This window comes from Limulus polyphemus, unplaced genomic scaffold, assembly GCF_000517525.1.
Source record: "Limulus polyphemus unplaced genomic scaffold, Limulus_polyphemus-2.1.2 Scaffold9, whole genome shotgun sequence".
Lineage (NCBI taxonomy): Eukaryota > Metazoa > Arthropoda > Merostomata > Xiphosura > Limulidae > Limulus > Limulus polyphemus.
This window is the reverse complement of record NW_013665619.1, coordinates 1,149,175-1,164,260: the sequence shown is the minus strand read 5'-3', so window position 1 is coordinate 1,164,260 and position 15,086 is coordinate 1,149,175. Positions and strand designations below refer to the sequence as shown.

Sequence of the window (15,086 nt, the reverse complement as noted above, 5' to 3'; positions counted from 1 at the left end):
AATATTTATAATAAAAAGAGAAACTAAATCATCTTAAAGAAGTACTAATTTGGGTTAGTTTTGGAAACCTTTTAGTCTAATATTTCTATGATGGGTTAGTTTTTAGAAACCTTTTAGTCTGATATTTCTATGATGGGTTAGTTTTAGAAACCTTTTAGTCTGATATTTCTATGATGGGTTAGTTTTGGAAACCTTTTAGTCTAATATTTCTATGATGGGTAAGTTTTAGAAACCTTTTAGTCTGATATTTCTATGATGGGTTAGTTTTTGGAAACCTTTTAGTCTAATATTTCTATGATGGGTAAGTTTTAGAAACCTTTTAGTCCAATATTTTTATGATGGATTAGTCAAACTGCTTTCGATAATTCTTCTATATTATTTGATTAGGATTTCAAAATATCACAAAGTTTTCTCTTAAAAATATTATCAACTAGAACTTTAATAACGCTTAATGCTTATTAACGAAGACTGAAAATATAGAATTAAATACTGGATAAAATTATCTCTTGTTTGACATTAAATGATTTGTGTAAATGTGAAAACTACCAAACTTTTTTTTTATTTATTTACATGTGAAGCTTGTATGTGACTTGTAATTACTGATCGATTATTGCGATACTTTCCATTCTTATGGCTTTACATTGAACGCATACAATACTTCATTATCAGCCGAGGGAACTATTCGGTATAATTAGCAACTCCCCTTACGACATCCGGTGTCATTGTGTTTGCTGCATTTAAGTGCATCATTAATTAGACTACAGAAAGCCAGTTGTAGCTAGGCACCGAACACTCCATCATGTTGGATTTAGTAACCATACCCAGACTGTATTCCACGTCTTTTGTTACTGCTTGACCCTGAACAGTTTTATTACCGTAACTGTCCGAATAGCATGTCGGTGTGTTAGCCCGAAGCCTCAGAACATATCTGAATCCTTGTTTGTAATTGCACATTCCTAACTTTATGAAACTTATCATACGACACATCAGTTGTTAGGCTACCCAATCAGAAAACCGTGCTTGATGACTTTTTGCTGTGAGGCCTAATTAGTAGGCTTAGTTGCGTGAAAAACAAGGGGAATTTACGCGGTATAACTACAAAGGATTATATATTTATGACCCTGTCTTCTCGTTGATGGGTCTATGCGAGCTTTTTTCATTGCTGTTTCACCCGCACTACAAACATAAAAGGTTGTTCAATATAATGCTAAAAGGAATCACTGTATGCATTACCTAATAATTGGTGTCTGGTCCATAACAGTTTTTTCTAATTAAAGTTATACAATATAGCAAAGTAGAGAGAGATGAATATAATTTTACCAATATGTTTGGTTGAAACCTTAAAATCAGACCCAGAAACTTAGAGCGAAGTACATCTCCAGTCTACCTTCTGTACTCCACCCCAACTTAGCTTTTCAAGCTGGAAGTTTATTTTTTAACCCTTGCGTCTATAGTAGGCGACCAAAATTGTCTTTCCTGCACCAAAAGAAAATAAACGCTATAAAATGCTATTTTGTTGTGACGACTACAACGTTACTGAGTTGTTATTAGTTGGATGTATCAAATAGTGGTTTCTAACCAGGGGTCATACATATACATATTTATGCATATGTATATAACGATTTCTACACTTTATTGTAAACCCATTCTACGTATGAAATTTCCTTATTCAACCAAATTATAATAATGTAGCAACAGTAGTCGACTTTCTTCGCCAACTATATTGTTTTTTTTTGTTTTTTTTGAGAAAAGTTCTTTTAACACCAACAAAAGAAAGCTTACTAGCAGTAAAGATAATTTTTATGGAATCTCTGTAGTACTGCTTCTATCTTTTTGTAGTGTGTTGCGGTTGAACTTGAAAATACGCTGGCTCAGTTTTCTCAGTTAACCAGTAAATAGGTGTACAGAAATATATGTATACACTACAGTAATGAGTCTTGTGGGTTTTTTTTATTATTATAAATAATGGTGTTCATGATCTTGAACTAAGTAAAATATAAAGTACCAGAAACTAACTATACTTTCGATGTCTGGCTAGAAAAGGCTCATATAATTAAGATGTAATTTAATTGGTTATTTGTCGAATTGAAATTAACTAAAAAAAAATGTATAAAATAATTTTGACTCGTTCAAACTATCTCATGAATCTTAACTCATATTCCATTAACTCTTTTTGATATTGATATCAGTGAAAGTTTGATATTTCGAAGATTGTGCTATTATTATGAACTTATATATCATTTAAACAAGCTAATGTTTTACGTAGAAGCGTTTGGAAATTTTATACGTATCTTCGTTATTGTTATAAGATATTAATCCTCACTAAGTGATTTTGATAATGCACAACTCTTTATTTTCAGTTGTTATCAGTTAAAATACAAGGTAATCAATGATTAATAATAAACCTGGATGTTATCTACAATTTGTATATATATATAAATTAACATTTAAATTCACCTATACATTACTGAGAATACAGACGAACAGATTTGTAGGAGTTTTCACTCGACTTATATGACAATGTGGTAAATACGTTTGTAAAGTTCCTCAATAAATCTATTGGACTTGTTGAGTTAAATATAAACTATATTCTCTTTAATGAATTGAACAGGTGTGATTTGATAGAATAAGAGTCAAAATGAGAGGGTACAATCAGTTAAAGTTCAGACATAAGAATGGTTTCTTAATGTTCATGTCATATGTATATTCTCCTTGTTGTGTAGTTCAAAATTTGACTTCGGGCGAGGTAGAGTCGACAACTTCGAACGATATATTAGATTAGATATATTATTAAGTGTTCTGTAAATCATATTTTATCATTAATGATGTGAACTGTGTTGAGAGTGGCCCAGTGATTAGCGTGCCAGACTATGAATCTGTGGGTTCAGGGTTTGCATCCAATTATTGCCAAAAAAAAAAGTTAGTTTTCATTTCAGAATGATAATTTTAACACATATGATACTTATCTTTGTGTGAATTGCAAGAACTGTCTATCAGATCATTGGGTGAGTTTGTTAAAGAAAACAACACATGCTATACGATGTACAGAAACTTGAATGCAACCACTTGTTTTGATTTTATTTCTTATCACTAAGCTAGTTTAAACCTAAATTGCTCATAGTCTTCGGCCTTGTTGAATTAACTCTTCTCGGACATTACTTATATTCCATGAATGACATGGAATTAGAATAGTCATAAATATTAAAGTGTTTGAAAAGTATCCTTTACTTTTTTCACCGTTTCTCTTTTTTCTTCATTTATAAAATCATTTTTTCTACCAATAAATCTTGTTGAATAATTCAGCATTCTTTAGCAGCTGAATATTATTATTAGTTAAGAAGGAAATGAATTAACATTGTGCTTAAAATGTTTTGAGTACATTTCATAGAAGTAAATAAGGATAGCTATTTGAATGTGATGCTCATTTCAAAAGTGTATTCGTTATGTGTACATCAACAAAAATATACGTTACGTTGTGTTTTCTGGCGTGACTTGAAACGTTTCACTAGAGTAATGAATTCAACTGACGTGTGTTACTTGGCCAAAGAAATGTTTATATAGATGCATATCTGGGGGGAAAGGTGGTAGATAGACAGTTCGAGCATTATCATTATACAGAATTATCTAAACTGTCTTTTGATATTCACGTGACCAGTTTTGTAGAACTAAGAAACACGACCACAAGTAATTAATGTAAGTAACGGCCCCTCACACCCATCATTGTTGAGTCTTCTTTTTCTGAAGACCTAGGGACCATCTTCAAGAAATGTTTGATTTTAAACAAGATTTAGTAGGAACTGGGAAGACTAGTCTTTCTGGACATTTTTATGACTGTCATTTATGTCTCTTGTCTGGAACTTGTTAGATCACACGATAAACGTTTCTTAGTTATTTACTTGGATAAAGTAGACGACTTCGTGACGAAGTTGTTGAAATACCTTATATCTATGTAGGTGAGCATTGTGAGTGTAAGAAATAGCGCTTTAAATTTTGATGAATTAGATAGACATCAGTAGTTTGTCAATAGACAGTAGACGTGTATCGTGTGATTGTATTAATGCTGATTTTATATCTCTGATGTTTTTTTGCGTGAATCTCTTCAATACTCTTGCTCAATTTATATTACTACGTTATATCTACCTGGTCGTTCCTCATTTCGTCAGCAACAACTTAGCAACGTTGTGCTATGTCATTAGAAATATGAGGAATTTCACCCGAAAAATTATTATTCACTGAGGGCTATGTGTCATTTACACACTGTTTTAAAAGGTTGCTTGTTTAAGGGATTGACCGTCTCAATCTACCTTTTAGAAAGCAGCGACAACAAAACGAATGCTCAGAATTAGGTTTCAAATTACTCCATGTACATCGATCAACAGTCACGTCATAGAATTCGAATGACAAGCCTTGTATACCTGTGTAAAGAAGGTAGAAAGAGGGCACATGAATAGCTGTATGATCCAGACAGAAATATGTTAGAATACACAGAACCATGTGAAGTTAAATTTAATAAAATTGCCATCGTGTAAAGCCGACTTTTAGTGTACGGTTTCTACCACATATTTTTAGTACAGGGATGAATAATTCATTTAGTTCAAGAAATTGCGAATTAACTTGAAGACATTAGAATTATGTTTTAGCATTGTGTTTCAAGTTGACGTTTTCGCAGAGAGAAAGTGTTTCCTACAGTGCTGTATTTTAAAGCGTCTTAACACTTAAGACTAAAGCTCACGTGATCTTTTATATCATCTATAGTTTATATTAGGAAATACAGTAGTATATATATAAGTATAGGTAAAACGTTTAAAACGAATTGTATAAAACATATCGAACAGCTAAGACAGAACTTGGAAAATTTACTCATTGGGATATCTGTAATAAACATGTTTCTAAATATTGAATGAAAATTAAAAATTGAATAAAAATCAAGTAATCAAGGTTTCAAATGAAACATTTTCCACGCTTCCCCTAAAACTATTACGAATTATTAGAAAGTTAAATATATTCATTAAGATGAGATTGAATATTTAAATAAAAGATTCTCATAAAAGGGTCATAAATGTGTGTTAAAAGGTTCTTGTAAATAACTTAGGACAGTGCGTAAAAGAATCACAATTGTGTGTTAAAATACTCTATACTAAAGCAATCACAATGTCGTTTTATTGTAACTCTGTATAAAGCAGCAGTATTCTCGTAAGAGTCACAACTATTATAGTTGTGACTCTTACGAGAATATTGCTGCTTTATATAGAGTTACAATAAAACGACATTGTGATTGCTTTACTATAGAACCTCTTAACACATAGTTGTGACTCTTACGAGAATACTGCTGCTTTATACAGAGTTACAATAAAACGACATTGTGATTGCTTTAGTATAGAGTATTTTAACACTGTTAAAAGGTTCTATAGTAAAGCAATCATAATGTCGTTTTATTGTAACTCTATATAAAGCAGCAGTATTCTCGTAAGAGTCACAATTATGTGTTAAAAGGTTCTATAGTAAAGCAATCATAATATAACTTTATTGTATCTCCACATGAAGCGACAATAGGTTTTTGAGCGTTTCGCAGACGTGTCTTAGTTAACAAAATGTTTGTTGCATTGGAGACAAATTAATTTACATTTAACGTTAATTCGCTCGTACATTACCCAGTTCAGTATCGTGTTAAACATATTTAGACATGTGGCTTTATGCCCATAAGAAATATAAATATTTAAGCACTAAATAGTAGGCTATTTATAGAAAAAAATGTCATTTAATGTGGAAAAAAAGGTTAATTGTTTATAGTTTAAATATCTCTATCACAAAATATGAGGATGTGAGAACTGAAACCTATGATATTATAAGTTAAATTGACAAATTCCTAATTACTCTAACTAATATAATTATTTTGTTAATTTCTGAATGAGAGAGAGAGAATCCCCGCAGGGTCAGCGGTAAGTATGTGGATTTAAAATGCTAAAATGAGGGGTTCGATTCCTCGCAGTGAATAGAGTGTAGGTACTCCTAGCGTAACTTTCAATGACAAATATAACAACGTTTCTGAACTGGAGAACAGAAGGTTCCTATCGTAAAAGTTAAAGACATTTTCTACACACTTTTGTTACTAATACATTTTTTATTCATCAAAACGATAATGTCAAATTATTACCCTACTTATGATGTATAATTCGTGTATTTTCTAATGTTGAAAGATTTAGAACTTGAATTCAGATCTATAAACCTGTTCATGTAATTATTTACACTTTTTCTTAACTTAATAGATTTTATAGGCTTACACAAATAAGCAAATAATGTTGATGTTTTTTTTTTAATGTAGGGATTTTAAGTGTCACCCATGTGAAAGCATTTAGTTTATTAAAAATGATATGATAAAATATGAAATTGTTAAAAAATATATTTATTTTTTGCGATAGGTTAAATGTTTGGTGTCATAATCGCGTTATGAGATGGAGATTGGACAAACAGAACATTTTTCAATAAGAATGGATCCAGGTTAATATAATTATCTAAAAAATTTTGACAGTAATCTTCTTTAATGTGGCGGATATTTTACTAACTTGTCTAAGACTTCAGTATGGTGAATTAAGATAACTTGTTTTGTTTTATTGCGACTCCATTAACTACTGTGATAACACCCACTTGAGATTTTTTTATAATTATTAAAAATTTACATATTAAGTTAATGTGTAGATTTAATCTACACGTTCTTCTAATGAGCTGGTTTTTTTCGATGTGGACAGTGCTTTTAGTTTAAAGTTTTTGTTTCCACTTTTAATGTTATAATTTTGAATTATCAGTGAAATTTTTTCTCATTAACGTTGAAATTGGTATGTTTCTTCTCTGGTTTATCAAAAAGTAAAAAAAGCAAAAGCACTTTTACAGAAGTTTGTTGAAAGCGTTAGTTTAATAATATAAATCAAACGGGATGATATAAATGCTTTATAGGAACTTTGGAAAGCACATGTTCGCTATACATAGATTATAGTGAACAATTTTTCAGGAAAGTGCAACTTTTCTTGTTTAAAATGTGTAGAGTTCTAAAATAGCTTTAATTGCTAGTGATATTATATAATGCTCCTAGTATAATGTAAGTGGTTCCTTCTGACAAAAGATTAAAGCTGTTCGGTTATATAAACTTTTTTTTCTGATTTGGTAAATAGGCTAGTCGTAGTGTTTTAATTGGTGTAAATATTGAAAAAAATAGTACGGTTATATAAGGAAAAACAAGCCTAGTCGAAAACATATGGTAAATTTAGTAATAAAATTTCCTATGAGATTCAGAAACAAAAAATCTTATAGAAGGTTGACAGGGTTTGTTTCTTTGTCCGCGCTCCTCAGTGGGGCAGTGGTATATCTGAAGTCTTATAACGCTTAAAAATCGAGCGTCGATATCCGTGGTGGGAACAGCACAGATAGCCCATTGTGCAGCTTTGTGCTTAACTACATACAAACAAAATTCTGCGTTGTTTAACATTCCCGATATAGAAATATATTTACAGTCATAATTCTACTTGTGGCAGTGTTACACTGCTTAAAGTTAGGAATTCGCTGTTAAACAAACATATTGTGTATCTGCCGACACGCCATGTATTAGCATACGCAAAACGTTTATGTAAAGTACTATTACCCCTCTGGAGAAGAACTAATCTAAGAAAAGTTTTCAAGTTGTTTTGAACCTGAAATCCATCAAGTTTCCTGATAAACAACTTGGAACACCTATACAAGATAGTTTCATCAGTATAGATGACGTTAATTCATTTCCGGACATGGAAAAAAACCGTAAACAATTTAGAAGCGTTAATTAGTTTGGATTTTTTTTATATATAAAAATAGATACTGTACTGACGAGTTATTGCACGTGATGATAAGGTTCCATCCAAAGCAAAATTTAAAATTTCATTGCTTCTAAAAGCGCTGGATGGGTTATGGACAAAGAAGATAAGTGCATGATATGTTATGAAAAAATTGAAACAGAAATAACGCCTTGTGATTGACCAATGGACATAGCTTATGGCTCAGAGATTAGACAGCAAGATACATACAAAAAATTCAGACGTACAGTGGCTTTGCTATGGTACAGCATTTCGATTAGATCCAAGGTAATGATTGGTAAGCAGTCATGCAATAAAGTTATCAGAAGGTGCGGTGAACTTCAGCATTCTCAAAATAGAAAAGTCAGAATAAAGTTAGCCCACCTGATATCCCGATATAATGATACATTTCACTGGTCCAAAAAAAGACTCCATGATACTCAGACTAATGGTATTAGTAATGAATGTATTGTGAAATGCTGCTCCCCAGTGGCTCTGTTGAAAGTCTGCGGGCTCACATCGCTAAAAACCGAGTTTTGATACTCGTGGTGGACACAACACAGATAGATCACTGTGGTGCTTTGTGCTTAAACACAAACAAGCAAAAATTGTGAAATGGATAAAGGTAAATCAGGAAAACCATCTTGACAGAAAACAGTACTTGAAGTCCACAGTGGGTTCTGTTTAACTTGTGTGACAACATCTTGTGCTGGAAATGGAAAACTGAAAAAGTCATAGTTATAACTGTTGAGACAGTTCTAACGATGATCCCTTAATTCTTTTCATAATATTAATATAGTTCAATATCTTAGTATTGCAAATGGTGTGAAAGAACGCGAAAAAGTTGTATTGAGTTAAAAGCCGTCCTTTTGCGAAATGATGGTACTGAACGACGTTTTTGTGTTTTTAAAGAGAAAAGTCTGAATGAAGCGGTGTGGAACATTAGAAAAAACAGTTGATGTCATAGGTCCGTTATCACAATCAAATGAATATATATATACATCTTTGTTAAACATGGCGGCCATCTCGCTAAATGGTCTGAAATATATTGGTTGAACAAGCCAAATGGCTGAAAGACTATTTTAAAAGATACTGAGTGCCTGTAAATCTTCTTTCTGGGTGAAAGACATAATTCTTCTCTGCTGAAACACGCAAAACCATGTGAATCAAGAAAACCAGAATAACGCGCCCATTCTGCTTCAGAAAGGGATATTATAATTATACAATCAGCTAGCTTTGTACGTAGATGAGAAAAAGAGAACAGACTTGAGAACAAGGTCTTTCACTTCTGCCTACAAGTCACAAAAGTACTTATATTCTCACATCTCTTCTATTTTTGGCTCAAGGTAATTCATCCACAATTATAAAGATGAAGAGTAATCCAAACGAAAACGAACTTTTACGCCAGTGAAGAACTGGTGTCAGCCACTACACATGGACGAGTCTGGATTAGGGCTTGGTTAGTATATGGTGTAGTTTTACTAGATAAACTGATAAACAAAGTTGAGTCGAATGTTTGAAGGCGCTTTATGTAGTGGTCAGAAGGAGCAACTATGCAGTCCAAATGTTATTATCGTGAATGTCTTTATAAGAACCACAGTTAGTAGTCAGGCGAAAAGTTATTTTTAAAAATAGCTAAACCAGTTGACGATTCTTCAAATAATCATCAAAATTAAGATTAATTAACCCTGAATGTATCAAACCAGTTTCAAGTTCCTCGAGACTTCACCCTAGGGAGGAGAAACAAGCCAAAACTTCCATTACAGGAGTCTTTCATGCATGAAACAGGACCATAAGTTGGAGTTACTGGACTTGGACAAAACTTCTTATGATAACGATTGTCGGCCACCAACGACTGTTCATGTCATGTTTTAGACAAGGAGTGACAAATCTTCGTGATAAACTTAATTTGGTTTCTTAAGTCCTCTGGTGGCTTAGTCGTAAGCTAAAGGCTCATAACGCTGAAATTAGAGGTCTGTTCCCTGCATCCGACATAATGCGGATAGCCAATTGTGTAGCTTTGCGCGAAAATAAACGTTTTTGGAAAAGCTAAAGACGTGTAACGTGTAAATATGGTGACAATTGTTCAAGGAACAACACAATGTGCAGCAGCGAGTAATTATTATACGGTGTTTTTGTGTTTCTATGTGTGTGTGTGAAGTAAAAAAATCGTATGGTGTTATTCAGCAATATAGATATATGTTGATTATTTTTCTTACGTGTGTGCCGACAATTTTGCCAATATCTGTTATTGTTGTAGTGTTGATTCACTGAAGTATTTAGTGAAACCAGTGTTTTAATGCAGGAATAATGCTAGCCCATTTGAGGATGATGAAGAAGTTTTAATATTTTTAAGGTTGTGCTGTAAAGGAAAGTGTGGCTCATAATCAGGCTTAGAAATATCATGCAATTTGTAAGCAACCGCTCTAGCTTTCACGTACCATTTAGTCTTAATAAAGTTACGGCTTTAACTTTCGGATATTGTTTCTTCTTGAGTGGTCGTGTATTTGAATTTCTTATGTTAAGATCAAATATTTTAATTCCTGGAAAAATTTGACTTTAGTAAGTTGATTTTTTAGATTTTGAAACTAGCAGTAAGTAAATTCGCACAGCTATCTGTTCGTCTCCCGTAAATTAACAAGCTCTTATATTTCAGTATGTGAGTTACTTATATTTTACCTGATTTATATGTATGTATACAACACATTCTATCAATGATGAAGTTTATAAAATACAATAATAAAAATTAAGTGAGGATATCATTGAGTCGCTTATAGTCTATTTTTAATTCATTACACATACATCCACGGCATATGTTCAGAGTTTTTTATTTGTTTTTTTTCGGATATTCACGAGAAGCTACTCAAGGGTTATCTGCCCTAGCCGACCCTAATAGATTAGAGAGAAGATAACAACAACAAGTCAATATCACCAACTGCCAAATCTAACCAAACAATGATATTTGATCTTCACTCTTATAACGCACCCACGGTCCCAATGTGCGGAACATGATTTTGCAGCAACGAGACACGAACCTTGGATCATCGGATGCACAGTCCGGCATCCTAATACTAGGCCACGCCCAGCCCAAAAATATGAAAGGATCACCTCCAAAGACAAAGAATGTCTCCAATGAACAATGTGTTGTTTTTCTTAAAATATAAATTTTTATAGGAAATCTCGATTAACACCTTTAAGAGATGCACATATACACACGTGCTTTTAATCATGAGTGCTTTTCTGCACATTCAAAGTTTTCTACTATCTGTAATATGGCAGATGTGTAATCAATTAAACGTAACAGGTTTGTTCGATTTCATACTTCAAATTTAGTGAAATATTTAATAATACTTAAAGAAGTTAATACTACTCAAAGACACTAAACAACAAAAACATCATAGATGTGAAAACCAGCCTCGATATGTATCCCAAAACTTTGTTTTGTATTTAATACTATGGGGAACGTTTGTTAATGTTCTTTTCGGACAGGCTATTTGAATTGGTGTTTACTATACTAGTGTTTTATTTATACGTCTGTAGAGTAAACATTTTAGTTCAGTTGCATATCAAAAGAGGACACTTTTCTATGACTTAGCTATCATGCTGTGGTCAAAAGACTGGCCATATTTTGATTGTTCATAGGCTTAATGGCTGACGAAAGGAGTATCGATTGCTTTTGCTAGAAATCTTGACTTGTAGTATCTAGCGTCGTAAGACTCAATGGCCTTTTTAATTCAATATAATGGCGACGGGCATTTTATTTTGATAATAACACGAGCAACCCGTGGGTCTTCCACAAAGAGCAGATTAGTGTGGTTATCGTAGGAGAGAAAGTTGGTATTATTGTGACAATAAACCTCGTAAAGAAGACTACGTAATAACAGTTTAAAATGTTTATGAATTACGTTATATCTTCTATAATTTTATTAGTCTCAGTGAAATTAAAATCATGCTAACTTTGCTTAGGTTATGTATACTAAACTTACGAGCTTTGACAACATTTCAGCAACTTTCATTAACCATATGTGATCTTAATCTATATTGCGAAAATGTGTCATTACTGTTATAGGGTGGATATATATATATGGTATCCAAGTCATATAAGCTTTCTAATGTGACATTCGTGAGTCTTTTATATTTGTGAAAGGCCTGAAAATGGAAGAATAGCTTTGTAACAATGTAGATAGTTGTATCTTTCGGAAGTTTCGAATTGTGGAATTCTTCGGTACAATTACCGTTAAAATAGTACAAACATAAACGGGATTTTATTTCCCGGGGGTCAATTATACCAAACGTAAATTAATAGTATTGAAGATGTACACAACCAACTGACATTGCTCAGTTTCATCATCGCCCTTTCAGCCGTGGGGGCGTTAGAATGTGACGATCAATCCCACTATTCGTTGGTAAAAGAGTAGCCCAAGAGTTGGCGGTGGGTGGTGATGACTAGCTGCCTTCCCTCTAGTCTTACACTGCTAAATTCGGGACGGCTAGCGCAGATAGCCCTCGTTTAGCTTTGCGCGAAATTCCAAAAACAAAAACAAACAGTTTCATCACATCAATTCAGTAAGTTCGGGTATAATGAATGTCAAGATTTCAACTGTCTACGGTCGTTTAAAAATCTAGTTTTCTGGAGGTGTTTTCTGCGCAGCCTGTCTTTGAGAGCGCCAAAAATATACATATCACAGAGTGTATAATAAGTAAAGTATCTTCATTCGACCTTCTCTACTGCAATCTTTAAGCGATGAACATTATAAGGCTTGGCATTGTAATGTTCTAGAAGGGGATCTTTTGACAGCGGACTTATGTTGACCTATTAACACAATATTTGTCAATTGAAAATTCTGTTCGTATTCACTAGATAGGACAAAATTTAATTTCCTTTTATGTAAAATTGATATCTACTGAAACTTTTAAAAATCACTATATTATTGACAGACCAGTTATCTGTGCAAAAATGATAAAAATATATTTATTTATAACTTCAGCAGAAATGATTGTTGATCTCCTTGTGGAACATTAATGATAATGAATAACTAAATGCAATGTTTATTCAGTAGATAATAAATGGACTAATATTATTATTCCAAGTCTAAATGTTCTTCTGGTGGGATACGAACCTCTTAATTCACATTAAAATAATATTTGAGTTTAATAAGTTTCTGCATGACATAAACAAATTTAAGGTGTCTGATTTAACACAATTCGAGATTACACTTTTTAATGTATGATGATTTTACGTGATTTACTATTTATTTCGTTCCCTCTGAAATCTAAATGTAAAGAATTTTGTATCTCGGTTCAATACCATATATGACGTGATAACTTAAACCCAAGATCCGTGTAAAGTTATTCGGGACGGTGCGGGCGATCACTGACTTAGTCCTGTTTATTATTCCAGTAGTTAACGCATGCCCCCCCCCCCAGTAGCACAGCGGCATGTCTGCGGACTTACAATGCTAGAATCCGGGTTTCGATACCCGTGGTGGGCAGAGCACAGATAGCCCATTGTGTAGCATTGTGCTTAATTACAAATAAATAAATAAAATAAAAAGTTAACGCATAACAAATATCCGTTTCAGCAAAAGCTTGTTCGTTAAATTAATAAATATGCATTGACTTAAGTTACGAAATTAGCTACAGCTACAAGTTTGTTTTAGAAGATAAAGAACTGACTTTAAAAGAAATAATTTCACATCATACTTAAGTAATATTTTTTTTTTCCACTGAATTCAACTGTGTAAGTTGGATAACGAACATTCAAGACGTCAAGCGCAAGGCTAGGTTATTTCTTTGTTGTTGTTTTTTTTTTGGACGACCCCTGCCAGTTCTTAAGCTATTGATTTAGCTTTCCCACACTCTTTGTCATTGGAGTTTTCGCACCTGCACAGAACAGTTTCTAACTATATCCACCTAGCGTCAGTGGGACGTGGAGACTATCATTCACTGCCCTCTATATATAACAGTTCTGACCACTACTCGCGTCATTCACGTGAACATACTTCGATAACGTTTTTCGTACTGACATTTTATAACGTCTTAAGCACTGACTATTTAAAGTTTTCGTCTCGCAGTGATGGAGCAACTGTGTAATTATACACAAGTTTGTTCGATTTCATACTTCAGTTTAATACTTATATGAGATATAAGTCCTTACATGTTTTAGCCGAAACGTTTTGGTATCAACATTATTTAACTTAAACTACGATACACATAGCTGTTGATGTGTAAAACAAAACTTCTTTCTCTGTTTTCGTACATGTTTCTTAAACAACGACTCCTCTGAAGTTTTTACTTTTTTATGTACAAAGACGCCCCCTCTTAATCAATCAGAAGAGGCCTTGCAAAGCACTGTAGGATAGAAGATTACGTTGGAAATGGGGGGGGGGGAACAGAAGGTTATCAGAAGACGGGAATTGTGATATCTGCTTGCTTGTCAGACACCCCCCGCCGATCTGGAATGTGTGTCGTGGCTGCAAGGTGGTCCTCCTGTTTTAGCTGACCTTGTAAAATGCCCGTTGATCATCAACTTTGTTGTCAATCTGAACATTAACAAGGAAAAATTTTAGCCCGACCATTGTTTTTCTTTTTGCGTTAAGTGTTTGAGTCATTAAGATTTTTGAGTTTAGTTATTACCACTTGTTACATGTCCTTGCAGTTTGTATTTTGAGATGCATACTAATGTTTTATTTTTAATAATATTTGCTTCTCATGGCTAAGCTAATCAGAAATATACCATACAACTGAACCTATACAAATTTAAACTCGCGTAGATAAGTAAAAACCATCTATGAACGGAAGATACGAAACACCAGTGCTAAAATACACAGAGAACACTGTTCTCATACAGTAAACATTCTGTGTTGACAGCATATAATTCAAAATTATGAATAGAGTCAGAATTTGTACACGTCATCAGGGAATAAGGAAATAAATAACTGTAAACAAAAGTGATAAAAAATAGATGTTTTTTTTCTATTGTTGCGTGCTTAGAAAAGTAGGCCAGTAGAATAAAATCCTCTAAGTGATATTCAAAAATGAAAGGAGTAATTGACAAATTCATTTTTACATTACCTATCATCCTCGTAACAAATAACACTCGCATAGAAACATGTTAACCACAGTAATGTAGAACGTTGCCATATTACTGACGTAATAAGCTTGATAATACAATGTCTGATTAGTGAGCTATTTTCTTGATTATTAATTATGTTCAAGTACTAACAGTAACAATAATTTGTGCTATTAACTGTTACTATATTAGAATTT

General features: G+C 33.0%; 1 protein-coding gene across 5 annotated transcripts in view; it reads left to right on the top strand.

Annotated features, from left to right (window-relative positions):
* LOC106478207 (zinc finger homeobox protein 4-like) overlaps positions 1-15,086 on the top strand; it is a 153,439-nt gene that overhangs the window by 24,992 nt on the left and 113,361 nt on the right. The gene's annotated exons all lie outside the window — the stretch shown is intronic.